This window comes from Perna viridis, chromosome 11 (assembly GCF_037379345.1).
Source record: "Perna viridis isolate PV_CMFRI_1.1 ecotype Kerala chromosome 11, ASM3737934v1, whole genome shotgun sequence".
In the NCBI taxonomy this organism is placed as follows: Eukaryota; Metazoa; Mollusca; class Bivalvia; order Mytilida; family Mytilidae; genus Perna; species Perna viridis.
This window is the reverse complement of record NC_142455.1, coordinates 26,105,539-26,118,212: the sequence shown is the minus strand read 5'-3', so window position 1 is coordinate 26,118,212 and position 12,674 is coordinate 26,105,539.

The following is a 12,674-nucleotide window of genomic DNA, read 5'->3' as shown; positions in this document are numbered from 1 at the left end:
ATATTGAACTTTTGTTGTGTTTGTATCTGCATTTTTTCATGAGTGTTCATACCAAATAAATTGAAAGATGTTTGTCTGTGTATTTTTGTGCAATTGAATGTGGTGGTAGTGAGCATGATTTGCCATTTGGTAGTTGATTAAAATCATATTGCCTTATTTCAGGTTCCTGTGAATGAAGTAGCAACAAATGTAGGAACTGAACCAGATGTGAAGAAAGTTGAAATCATCATAACTCCTCAAGATAAGATTGATGCCTACAAACCAGTCAAGCTCCAAGTACAGATCCATGCTTGCTTTGAACTTGGTATGTGACTTTTATATGATGGAATATTAATTATTTTATTTGTTAAGAACAGTGGAAATCAACAAAACAATACCTTAGCATCATTTTTGGTAGACATCAGTTTGTGCATTGTAGTTATGTGACAATACTTTTAAAGATTTTGGTTTTCATAACATTTGTTGTGCAATAATCTTTTATCTTTGTCACAAACAATTGATATTCTTAATTATTTTGCAGAATCAACAACAACTGCTACCACACCTGTTTCTTCTGTCTCAAAGAAAGTAACCAGTACAACTGCACCACCAAGTACATCAAGTACAGGTTAGTTCAGAAATATTTGATACTGTTTATGCAACTGTCAAGTACAAAAGTTCTGTTGGAAGAGATGATACACTTGTCTAAAAATTCAATTGATTTTGTCAACTTAAAATGGTTCGAGAAATAACAAATTATGTTTTCTTTGCATGTAATGACGAGAGTGACCTGATTGTTTTACAGGAACAGCCAGTACAACTCCTCTTTGTGAAATAACAGATGGTATGGAGTCACCTACATTTATTCCAAGTAGTGAATTATCTGTGAGTGACAAAACAGGAAATATTGAGAACCTGAGACCAACCTCTGATACTCCATTTGAAAGTTCTGAACCAACACTTTCCATAGTATACACACCGTCAGAAGAAAGACCTGTAAAAGAAGTTAAGCTGGTGTCAACGGACAACATTAAATCATTTACAGTGAAATTCACTAATCCCGATCGTTCAGTGACAACAAAACAGGTATGTTTCCTTCGCAGTTATCATGTTAGAGTTTTTCTTTGCAATTCAAATAAACCGTACAGTGAATGACTCATAAATCCTAGACATTTTCCATAACTAATATTGTGATTATGGTTATGCTTTGATTGCTACATGTAGAAAGGTTGTATATACATGTTTTTGATTTTTGTACAGGTACCTGTGGATGAGGTTGCAACAAGTGTTGGAACAAGACCATTTGTAAAGAAAGTTGAAATTATTGTAACACCTGAGGACAAAATTGACGCTTACAAACCAGTCAAACTCCAAATACAGATACATGCTTGCTTTGAAGTTGGTACGTATGTGAATGCCTTATTGTGGTTGAATGAATATACCAAAACATCAGTGATCAGTTTGATTGGTGTTTCAGTGAATAATGTTGGCAGTATCAAATCAGTTGTTTAAAATTGTTTTCTTGAAGAATACTAATTGCCGAAATTAGATAATAAGTCATTTGATTATTTTCCAGTCGTCTGTTCTTTTTTTTGCTTTGTTTTGAATACACAATCTTTTCCTGAACATGCAGTCAGTGTTAAATTCTGTTATAAATCTGATTTGTAATGTAGGTATCAGTCTATTAATTTGATCTATGTAGTTACAGTGTCTATTGGTTTTCTTTCATAGAATCAACAACTACAGTAACCACTGCTGTAAGTTCAACCTCAGAGAAAGTTTCAAGTACAGCCACACCACCAGGCATTACTACTACAGGTACGTTTTGTTATATCCCTTACATCTGTATAAAAATGTGGACCATCACTTTTTGAGTCAACAGAACATGTTTTGTTGAGAAATATTTCTGGCAAACATAACTTACAGCAGCTGATATTGATTGGAGTTTTTGTTGCTTTACAGGAACTGCCAGTACAACTCCTGTTTGCGAAATAACAGATGGTATGGAGTCACCAACATTTATTCCAAGTAGTGAATTGTCTGTTAGTGATAGTACAGGAAATGTTGAAGACTTGAGACCAACATCTAAGACCCCATTTGAAAGTTCCCAACCAACACTTTCTGTGGAATACACACCTTCAGAGGAGAGACCTATAAAAGAAGTGAAATTGGTTTCAACTGATAACATTAAATCATTCACTGTGAAATTCACTGCTCCTGATGGCACTGTGACAACAAAACAGGTAGGATATTGAACTTTTGTTGTGTTTGTATCTGCATTTTTTCATGAGTGTTCATACCAAATAAATTGAAAGATGTTTGTCTGTGTATTTTTGTGCAATTGAATGTGGTGGTAGTGAGCATGATTTGCCATTTGGTAGTTGATTAAAATCATATTGCCTTATTTCAGGTTCCTGTGAATGAAGTAGCAACAAATGTAGGAACTGAACCAGATGTGAAGAAAGTTGAAATCATCATAACTCCTCAAGATAAGATTGATGCCTACAAACCAGTTAAGCTCCAAGTACAGATCCATGCTTGCTTTGAACTTGGTATGTGACTTTTATATGATGGAATATTAATTATTTTATTTGTTAAGAACAGTGGAAATCAACAAAACAATACCTTAGCATCATTTTTGGTAGACATCAGTTTGTGCATTGTAGTTATGTGACAATACTTTTAAAGATTTTGGTTTTCATAACATTTGTTGTGCAATAATCTTTTATCTTTGTCACAAACAATTGATATTCTTAATTATTTTGCAGAATCAACAACAACTGCTACCACACCTGTTTCTTCTGTCTCAAAGAAAGTAACCAGTACAACTGCACCACCAAGTACATCAAGTACAGGTTAGTTCAGAAATATTTGATACTGTTTATGCAACTGTCAAGTACAAAAGTTCTGTTGGAAGAGATGATACACTTGTCTAAAAATTCAATTGATTTTGTCAACTTAAAATGGTTCGAGAAATAACAAATTATGTTTTCTTTGCATGTAATGACGAGAGTGACCTGATTGTTTTACAGGAACAGCCAGTACAACTCCTCTTTGTGAAATAACAGATGGTATGGAGTCACCTACATTTATTCCAAGTAGTGAATTATCTGTGAGTGACAAAACAGGAAATATTGAGAACCTGAGACCAACCTCTGATACTCCATTTGAAAGTTCTGAACCAACACTTTCCATAGTATACACACCGTCAGAAGAAAGACCTGTAAAAGAAGTTAAGCTGGTGTCAACGGACAACATTAAATCATTTACAGTGAAATTCACTAATCCCGATGGTTCAGTGACAACAAAACAGGTATGTTTCCTTCGCAGTTATCATGTTAGAGTTTTTCTTTGCAATTCAAATAAACTGTACAGTGAATGACTCATAAATCCTAGACATTTTCCATAACTAATATTGTGATTATGGTTATGCTTTGATTGCTACATGTAGAAAGGTTGTATATACATGTTTTTGATTTTTGTACAGGTACCTGTGGATGAGGTTGCAACAAGTGTTGGAACAAGACCATTTGTAAAGAAAGTTGAAATTATTGTAACACCTGAGGACAAAATTGACGCTTACAAACCAGTCAAACTCCAAATACAGATACATGCTTGCTTTGAAGTTGGTACGTATGTGAATGCCTTATTGTGGTTGAATGAATATACCAAAACATCAGTGATCAGTTTGATTGGTGTTTCAGTGAATAATGTTGGCAGTATCAAATCAGTTGTTTAAAATTGTTTTCTTGAAGAATACTAATTGCCGAAATTAGATAATAAGTCATTTGATTATTTTCCAGTCATCTGTTCTTTTTTTTGCTTTGTTTTGAATACACAATCTTTTCCTGAACATGCAGTCAGTGTTAAATTCTGTTATAAATCTGATTTGTAATGTAGGTATCAGTCTATTAATTTGATCTATGTAGTTACAGTGTCTATTGGTTTTCTTTCATAGAATCAACAACTACAGTAACCACTGCTGTAAGTTCAACCTCAGAGAAAGTTTCAAGTACAGCCACACCACCAGGCATTACTACTACAGGTACGTTTTGTTATATCCCTTACATCTGTATAAAAATGTGGACCATCACTTTTTGAGTCAACAGAACATGTTTTGTTGAGAAATATTTCTGGCAAACATAACTTACAGCAGCTGATATTGATTGGAGTTTTTGTTGCTTTACAGGAACTGCCAGTACAACTCCTGTTTGCGAAATAACAGATGGTATGGAGTCACCAACATTTATTCCAAGTAGTGAATTGTCTGTTAGTGATAGTACAGGAAATGTTGAAGACTTGAGACCAACATCTAAGACCCCATTTGAAAGTTCCCAACCAACACTTTCTGTGGAATACACACCTTCAGAGGAGAGACCTATAAAAGAAGTGAAATTGGTTTCAACTGATAACATTAAATCATTCACTGTGAAATTCACTGCTCCTGATGGCACTGTGACAACAAAACAGGTAGGATATTGAACTTTTGTTGTGTTTGTATCTGCATTTTTTCATGAGTGTTCATACCAAATAAATTGAAAGATGTTTGTCTGTGTATTTTTGTGCAATTGAATGTGGTGGTAGTGAGCATGATTTGCCATTTGGTAGTTGATTAAAATCATATTGCCTTATTTCAGGTTCCTGTGAATGAAGTAGCAACAAATGTAGGAACTGAACCAGATGTGAAGAAAGTTGAAATCATCATAACTCCTCAAGATAAGATTGATGCCTACAAACCAGTCAAGCTCCAAGTACAGATCCATGCTTGCTTTGAACTTGGTATGTGACTTTTATATGATGGAATATTAATTATTTTATTTGTTAAGAACAGTGGAAATCAACAAAACAATACCTTAGCATCATTTTTGGTAGACATCAGTTTGTGCATTGTAGTTATGTGACAATACTTTTAAAGATTTTGGTTTTCATAACATTTGTTGTGCAATAATCTTTTATCTTTGTCACAAACAATTGATATTCTTAATTATTTTGCAGAATCAACAACAACTGCTACCACACCTGTTTCTTCTGTCTCAAAGAAAGTAACCAGTACAACTGCACCACCAAGTACATCAAGTACAGGTTAGTTCAGAAATATTTGATACTGTTTATGCAACTGTCAAGTACAAAAGTTCTGTTGGAAGAGATGATACACTTGTCTAAAAATTCAATTGATTTTGTCAACTTAAAATGGTTCGAGAAATAACAAATTATGTTTTCTTTGCATGTAATGACGAGAGTGACCTGATTGTTTTACAGGAACAGCCAGTACAACTCCTCTTTGTGAAATAACAGATGGTATGGAGTCACCTACATTTATTCCAAGTAGTGAATTATCTGTGAGTGACAAAACAGGAAATATTGAGAACCTGAGACCAACCTCTGATACTCCATTTGAAAGTTCTGAACCAACACTTTCCATAGTATACACACCGTCAGAAGAAAGACCTGTAAAAGAAGTTAAGCTGGTGTCAACGGACAACATTAAATCATTTACAGTGAAATTCACTAATCCCGATCGTTCAGTGACAACAAAACAGGTATGTTTCCTTCGCAGTTATCATGTTAGAGTTTTTCTTTGCAATTCAAATAAACCGTACAGTGAATGACTCATAAATCCTAGACATTTTCCATAACTAATATTGTGATTATGGTTATGCTTTGATTGCTACATGTAGAAAGGTTGTATATACATGTTTTTGATTTTTGTACAGGTACCTGTGGATGAGGTTGCAACAAGTGTTGGAACAAGACCATTTGTAAAGAAAGTTGAAATTATTGTAACACCTGAGGACAAAATTGACGCTTACAAACCAGTCAAACTCCAAATACAGATACATGCTTGCTTTGAAGTTGGTACGTATGTGAATGCCTTATTGTGGTTGAATGAATATACCAAAACATCAGTGATCAGTTTGATTGGTGTTTCAGTGAATAATGTTGGCAGTATCAAATCAGTTGTTTAAAATTGTTTTCTTGAAGAATACTAATTGCCGAAATTAGATAATAAGTCATTTGATTATTTTCCAGTCGTCTGTTCTTTTTTTTGCTTTGTTTTGAATACACAATCTTTTCCTGAACATGCAGTCAGTGTTAAATTCTGTTATAAATCTGATTTGTAATGTAGGTATCAGTCTATTAATTTGATCTATGTAGTTACAGTGTCTATTGGTTTTCTTTCATAGAATCAACAACTACAGTAACCACTGCTGTAAGTTCAACCTCAGAGAAAGTTTCAAGTACAGCCACACCACCAGGCATTACTACTACAGGTACGTTTTGTTATATCCCTTACATCTGTATAAAAATGTGGACCATCACTTTTTGAGTCAACAGAACATGTTTTGTTGAGAAATATTTCTGGCAAACATAACTTACAGCAGCTGATATTGATTGGAGTTTTTGTTGCTTTACAGGAACTGCCAGTACAACTCCTGTTTGCGAAATAACAGATGGTATGGAGTCACCAACATTTATTCCAAGTAGTGAATTGTCTGTTAGTGATAGTACAGGAAATGTTGAAGACTTGAGACCAACATCTAAGACCCCATTTGAAAGTTCCCAACCAACACTTTCTGTGGAATACACACCTTCAGAGGAGAGACCTATAAAAGAAGTGAAATTGGTTTCAACTGATAACATTAAATCATTCACTGTGAAATTCACTGCTCCTGATGGCACTGTGACAACAAAACAGGTAGGATATTGAACTTTTGTTGTGTTTGTATCTGCATTTTTTCATGAGTGTTCATACCAAATAAATTGAAAGATGTTTGTCTGTGTATTTTTGTGCAATTGAATGTGGTGGTAGTGAGCATGATTTGCCATTTGGTAGTTGATTAAAATCATATTGCCTTATTTCAGGTTCCTGTGAATGAAGTAGCAACAAATGTAGGAACTGAACCAGATGTGAAGAAAGTTGAAATCATCATAACTCCTCAAGATAAGATTGATGCCTACAAACCAGTTAAGCTCCAAGTACAGATCCATGCTTGCTTTGAACTTGGTATGTGACTTTTATATGATGGAATATTAATTATTTTATTTGTTAAGAACAGTGGAAATCAACAAAACAATACCTTAGCATCATTTTTGGTAGACATCAGTTTGTGCATTGTAGTTATGTGACAATACTTTTAAAGATTTTGGTTTTCATAACATTTGTTGTGCAATAATCTTTTATCTTTGTCACAAACAATTGATATTCTTAATTATTTTGCAGAATCAACAACAACTGCTACCACACCTGTTTCTTCTGTCTCAAAGAAAGTAACCAGTACAACTGCACCACCAAGTACATCAAGTACAGGTTAGTTCAGAAATATTTGATACTGTTTATGCAACTGTCAAGTACAAAAGTTCTGTTGGAAGAGATGATACACTTGTCTAAAAATTCAATTGATTTTGTCAACTTAAAATGGTTCGAGAAATAACAAATTATGTTTTCTTTGCATGTAATGACGAGAGTGACCTGATTGTTTTACAGGAACAGCCAGTACAACTCCTCTTTGTGAAATAACAGATGGTATGGAGTCACCTACATTTATTCCAAGTAGTGAATTATCTGTGAGTGACAAAACAGGAAATATTGAGAACCTGAGACCAACCTCTGATACTCCATTTGAAAGTTCTGAACCAACACTTTCCATAGTATACACACCGTCAGAAGAAAGACCTGTAAAAGAAGTTAAGCTGGTGTCAACGGACAACATTAAATCATTTACAGTGAAATTCACTAATCCCGATGGTTCAGTGACAACAAAACAGGTATGTTTCCTTCGCAGTTATCATGTTAGAGTTTTTCTTTGCAATTCAAATAAACTGTACAGTGAATGACTCATAAATCCTAGACATTTTCCATAACTAATATTGTGATTATGGTTATGCTTTGATTGCTACATGTAGAAAGGTTGTATATACATGTTTTTGATTTTTGTACAGGTACCTGTGGATGAGGTTGCAACAAGTGTTGGAACAAGACCATTTGTAAAGAAAGTTGAAATTATTGTAACACCTGAGGACAAAATTGACGCTTACAAACCAGTCAAACTCCAAATACAGATACATGCTTGCTTTGAAGTTGGTACGTATGTGAATGCCTTATTGTGGTTGAATGAATATACCAAAACATCAGTGATCAGTTTGATTGGTGTTTCAGTGAATAATGTTGGCAGTATCAAATCAGTTGTTTAAAATTGTTTTCTTGAAGAATACTAATTGCCGAAATTAGATAATAAGTCATTTGATTATTTTCCAGTCATCTGTTCTTTTTTTTGCTTTGTTTTGAATACACAATCTTTTCCTGAACATGCAGTCAGTGTTAAATTCTGTTATAAATCTGATTTGTAATGTAGGTATCAGTCTATTAATTTGATCTATGTAGTTACAGTGTCTATTGGTTTTCTTTCATAGAATCAACAACTACAGTAACCACTGCTGTAAGTTCAACCTCAGAGAAAGTTTCAAGTACAGCCACACCACCAGGCATTACTACTACAGGTACGTTTTGTTATATCCCTTACATCTGTATAAAAATGTGGACCATCACTTTTTGAGTCAACAGAACATGTTTTGTTGAGAAATATTTCTGGCAAACATAACTTACAGCAGCTGATATTGATTGGAGTTTTTGTTGCTTTACAGGAACTGCCAGTACAACTCCTGTTTGCGAAATAACAGATGGTATGGAGTCACCAACATTTATTCCAAGTAGTGAATTGTCTGTTAGTGATAGTACAGGAAATGTTGAAGACTTGAGACCAACATCTAAGACCCCATTTGAAAGTTCCCAACCAACACTTTCTGTGGAATACACACCTTCAGAGGAGAGACCTATAAAAGAAGTGAAATTGGTTTCAACTGATAACATTAAATCATTCACTGTGAAATTCACTGCTCCTGATGGCACTGTGACAACAAAACAGGTAGGATATTGAACTTTTGTTGTGTTTGTATCTGCATTTTTTCATGAGTGTTCATACCAAATAAATTGAAAGATGTTTGTCTGTGTATTTTTGTGCAATTGAATGTGGTGGTAGTGAGCATGATTTGCCATTTGGTAGTTGATTAAAATCATATTGCCTTATTTCAGGTTCCTGTGAATGAAGTAGCAACAAATGTAGGAACTGAACCAGATGTGAAGAAAGTTGAAATCATCATAACTCCTCAAGATAAGATTGATGCCTACAAACCAGTCAAGCTCCAAGTACAGATCCATGCTTGCTTTGAACTTGGTATGTGACTTTTATATGATGGAATATTAATTATTTTATTTGTTAAGAACAGTGGAAATCAACAAAACAATACCTTAGCATCATTTTTGGTAGACATCAGTTTGTGCATTGTAGTTATGTGACAATACTTTTAAAGATTTTGGTTTTCATAACATTTGTTGTGCAATAATCTTTTATCTTTGTCACAAACAATTGATATTCTTAATTATTTTGCAGAATCAACAACAACTGCTACCACACCTGTTTCTTCTGTCTCAAAGAAAGTAACCAGTACAACTGCACCACCAAGTACATCAAGTACAGGTTAGTTCAGAAATATTTGATACTGTTTATGCAACTGTCAAGTACAAAAGTTCTGTTGGAAGAGATGATACACTTGTCTAAAAATTCAATTGATTTTGTCAACTTAAAATGGTTCGAGAAATAACAAATTATGTTTTCTTTGCATGTAATGACGAGAGTGACCTGATTGTTTTACAGGAACAGCCAGTACAACTCCTCTTTGTGAAATAACAGATGGTATGGAGTCACCTACATTTATTCCAAGTAGTGAATTATCTGTGAGTGACAAAACAGGAAATATTGAGAACCTGAGACCAACCTCTGATACTCCATTTGAAAGTTCTGAACCAACACTTTCCATAGTATACACACCGTCAGAAGAAAGACCTGTAAAAGAAGTTAAGCTGGTGTCAACGGACAACATTAAATCATTTACAGTGAAATTCACTAATCCCGATGGTTCAGTGACAACAAAACAGGTATGCTTTCTTCGCAGTTATCATGTTAGAGTTTTTCTTTGCAATTCAAATAAACCGTACAGTGAATGACTCATAAATCCTAGACATTTTCCATAACTAATATTGTGATTATGGTTATGCTTTGATTGCTACATGTAGAAAGGTTGTATATACATGTTTTTGATTTTTGTACAGGTACCTGTGGATGAGGTTGCAACAAGTGTTGGAACAAGACCATTTGTAAAGAAAGTTGAAATTATTGTAACACCTGAGGACAAAATTGACGCTTACAAACCAGTCAAACTCCAAATACAGATACATGCTTGCTTTGAAGTTGGTACGTACGTGAATGCCTTATTGTGGTTGAATGAATATACCAAAACATCAGTGATCAGTTTGATTGGTGTTTCAGTGAATAATGTTGGCAGTATCAAATCAGTTGTTTAAAATTGTTTTCTTGAAGAATACTAATTGCCGAAATTAGATAATAAGTCATTTGATTATTTTCCAGTCATCTGTTCTTTTTTTTGCTTTGTTTTGAATACACAATCTTTTCCTGAACATGCAGTCAGTGTTAAATTCTGTTATAAATCTGATTTGTAATGTAGGTATCAGTCTATTAATTTGATCTATGTAGTTACAGTGTCTATTGGTTTTCTTTCATAGAATCAACAACTACAGTAACCACTGCTGTAAGTTCAACCTCAGAGAAAGTTTCAAGTACAGCCACACCACCAGGCATTACTACTACAGGTACGTTTTGTTATATCCCTTACATCTGTATAAAAATGTGGGCCATCACTTTTTGAGTCAACAGAACATGTTTTGTTGAGAAATATTTCTGGCAAACATAACTTACAGCAGCTGATATTGATTGGAGTTTTTGTTGCTTTACAGGAACTGCCAGTACAACTCCTGTTTGCGAAATAACAGATGGTATGGAGTCACCAACATTTATTCCAAGTAGTGAATTGTCTGTTAGTGATAGTACAGGAAATGTTGAAGACTTGAGACCAACATCTAAGACCCCATTTGAAAGTTCCCAACCAACACTTTCTGTGGAATACACACCTTCAGAGGAGAGACCTATAAAAGAAGTGAAATTGGTTTCAACTGATAACATTAAATCATTCACTGTGAAATTCACTGCTCCTGATGGCACTGTGACAACAAAACAGGTAGGATATTGAACTTTTGTCGTGTTTGTATCTGTATTTTTTCATGAGTGTTCATACCAAATAAATTGAAAGATGTTTGTCTGTGTATTTTTGTGCAATTGAATGTGGTGGTAGTGAGCATGATTTGCCATTTGGTAGTTGATTAAAATCATATTGCCTTATTTCAGGTTCCTGTGAATGAAGTAGCAACAAATGTAGGAACTGAACCAGATGTGAAGAAAGTTGAAATCATCATAACTCCTCAAGATAAGATTGATGCCTACAAACCAGTCAAGCTCCAAGTACAGATCCATGCTTGCTTTGAACTTGGTATGTGACTTTTATATGATGGAATATTAATTATTTTATTTGTTAAGAACAGTGGAAATCAACAAAACAATACCTTAGCATCATTTTTGGTAGACATCAGTTTGTGCATTGTAGTTATGTGACAATACTTTTAATACTTTTAAAGATTTTGGTTTTCATAACATTTGTTGTGCAATAATCTTTTATCTTTGTCACAAACAATTGATATTCTTAATTATTTTGCAGAATCAACAACAACTGCTACCACACCTGTTTCTTCTGTCTCAAAGAAAGTAACCAGTACAACTGCACCACCAAGTACATCAAGTACAGGTTAGTTCAGAAATATTTGATACTGTTTATGCAACTGTCAAGTACAAAAGTTCTGTTGGAAGAGATGATACACTTGTCTAAAAATTCAATTGATTTTGTCAACTTAAAATGGTTCGAGAAATAACAAATTATGTTTTCTTTGCATGTAATGACGAGAGTGACCTGATTGTTTTACAGGAACAGCCAGTACAACTCCTCTTTGTGAAATAACAGATGGTATGGAGTCACCTACATTTATTCCAAGTAGTGAATTATCTGTGAGTGACAAAACAGGAAATATTGAGAACCTGAGACCAACCTCTGATACTCCATTTGAAAGTTCTGAACCAACACTTTCCATAGTATACACACCGTCAGAAGAAAGACCTGTAAAAGAAGTTAAGCTGGTGTCAACGGACAACATTAAATCATTTACAGTGAAATTCACTAATCCCGATGGTTCAGTGACAACAAAACAGGTATGTTTCCTTCGCAGTTATCATGTTAGAGTTTTTCTTTGCAATTCAAATAAACCGTACAGTGAATGACTCATAAATCCTAGACATTTTCCATAACTAATATTGTGATTATGGTTATGCTTTGATTGCTACATGTAGAAAGGTTGTATATACATGTTTTTGATTTTTGTACAGGTACCTGTGGATGAGGTTGCAACAAGTGTTGGAACAAGACCATTTGTAAAGAAAGTTGAAATTATTGTAACACCTGAGGACAAAATTGACGCTTATAAACCAGTCAAACTCCAAATACAGATACATGCTTGCTTTGAAGTTGGTACGTATGTGAATGCCTTATTGTGGTTGAATGAATATACCAAAACATCAGTGATCAGTTTGATTGGTGTTTCAGTGAATAATGTTGGCAGTATCAAATCAGTTGTTTAAAATTGTTTTCTTGAAGAATACTAATTGCCGAAATTAGAT